The sequence below is a fragment of the Bos indicus x Bos taurus genome, chromosome 23 (assembly GCF_003369695.1).
Source record: "Bos indicus x Bos taurus breed Angus x Brahman F1 hybrid chromosome 23, Bos_hybrid_MaternalHap_v2.0, whole genome shotgun sequence".
NCBI lineage: Eukaryota > Metazoa > Chordata > Mammalia > Artiodactyla > Bovidae > Bos > Bos indicus x Bos taurus.
In genome coordinates this window covers 657,699-659,835 of record NC_040098.1, presented here as the reverse complement: position 1 = coordinate 659,835, position 2,137 = coordinate 657,699, and the positions used below count along the sequence as shown (strand labels likewise).

Genomic DNA, 2,137 nt, shown 5'->3' with positions numbered 1-2,137 from the left:
CTGTAAATTTACTGAATGTAACAATGTTAAATTGTATGTATGTGGAACAGGATTTTTAAAAATTAAAATATTAATTAATAAATATTGTAATTATCCTGAAAGTAAAATGGCCCAGTAATAAACTCTTTCCTAGAGGCAATTAATATTTTCATACCCCATAAAGTGTGTCAGACATTATTAAAATGAAATGCAGCTTCCTTTCAAAGGCTTTTTTATGTTTTTCATAAAGAGTAATGATAAACAGAGCTGGAGGACAAGAAAACTTGAATTCCTCTGGGTTTATAGTCTGGTGAAGAAAACATACTCTTACCCATGAAGAACGGCAACTCGGAAAGCATTTACTCATCATCTAACAGGTTTCAGACACTGCAGACATCCTGCGAGGCACTGTTGTAGGTACAGTGAGTAAACACACTTGAATAGCATGTGCAACCCAGTAGGTAAAAGGGACAGTGTGTTGCCAAGGACTTATGTCCATTTCCCTAAACTGCCTGCTTGTGATAGATTTATTGATGTGTCGTTCTTTCCACAGTTAGATCTAAGAATTCAAATGTAAATTCTCATGGAAAAGAGAATAGCTCTAACCCCTGTGGGACACCTCTCAGCTTTTGGGATACATCTGAGAATTACAATTTGTAACCTCACACACACAAAGGAGAACTTGAAATCAAGGAATACCGAGATGACATGGCAGAGCTGCAAGCAGCTGAAATCAGGAGAATCCAGGTCTCATGTAGGGAACCCAGTGTTTTCTCAGTAAATTATACATCATGTGTTTCCCTTCAGATGTTTTACAGGTGACAGGTTCTGGGTGTCTGAAGAGATGGAAAGCATCATGAAAAAAATAAGAATGATTTGAAACGATTGCTGGGGCAAAAGTGCCAACGACTTGAGCCACAGCTATAGTGACTGCTCTGTTTTGTTCTAAGAAATTCAGGCCACAAACCTTTCATGATTAACAGTTGACACTTTTTATTCCTTTGTAGGAAATTCAGGCCTCAAGAAGGTATTACTTCCTAAATGGATGTTCTTATACCTCCAGAAAATACTCTTCATTGTCTTTTTTTTTTTTTTTTCCTATTCACTGTTCTGGCCAACTTGCTTATTGTCATTACCATCTCCCTCAGCCCCACACTTTCTGCTCCCATGTACTTCTTTCTCACTTACTTGGCCCTGAGAGATGTCTTCTACACATCCGTCACCACCCTTAAATTGATCACTGACCTGCTGTACCAGAGGAGAACCATCTCTTTGGGTGTCTGCTTTGTGGAACACTTCCTGGGAGGATCAGAGATATCATACTCTTCAGCATCATGGCATATGACTGCTAGGAGGCCATCTGCAAGCCTCTGCACTACATGATCACCATGTGACAGGGACTCTGCCAGCTCCTGGTTGTGGTGGCCTGGACTAAGGGGATCATGCATGCCACTGTGCAGATTATTTTCATGGTCAACTTGACCTTGTGAGGTCCCAACATCTTCAATCACTTCATGTGTGACCTCTTTCCACTGTTAAAACTTACCTGCAGTGACACCTATAAGCTCAGTATGGTGGTGGCAGCCACCAGTGGGTCCATGTGCTTGCTCCTTTTTTTCCTGCTGCTCATCTCCAACACAGTCATCCTGAGCTCCCTGAAATCCCACAGCTTTGAAGGACGTCACAAGGCCCTCTCCACATGTGGCTCCCACTTTACAGTAGTGGTGCTCTTTTTTGTCCCTTGTATATTCACCTACATGTGTCCTGTGGCCCCCTATCCTGTGGACAAGTGGCTGGCTGTATTCTTTGTAATCCTCACTCCTATGTTAAATCCTATCATTTATACAGTGAGAAACATAGAGGTGAAAAATGCCATGATGAATTTGATGAAGAGGAGAATAACTTAGACTGTTCATGAAGCCAGTAGTATGATGATTTATCTATGTAGAAAGGATTATATGTATTGTAAAATATGAAAAAAATAATAAATTTTGCAGATCATTGACATTAAAAAAAGGCCCAGAAATTAAAATGTGTTGAATGCTTAATGGATAGGTACTTTGCTAGGTGCTTTTTATAACTTTTAATGTACTCTGCCAATGCTTTAACATTCATGTGCATAGATTTAGGATGTGCAATAGAATAAACACCTATGAAT

The 2,137-nt window shown here is 39.8% G+C and overlaps 1 pseudogene; it reads left to right on the top strand.

The window, feature by feature from the left end:
- Nucleotides 1–1,020: 1,020 nt before the first annotated feature.
- On the top strand, nucleotides 1,021–1,886 carry LOC113882257 (annotated as a pseudogene).
- Nucleotides 1,887–2,137: the final 251 nt, after the last annotated feature.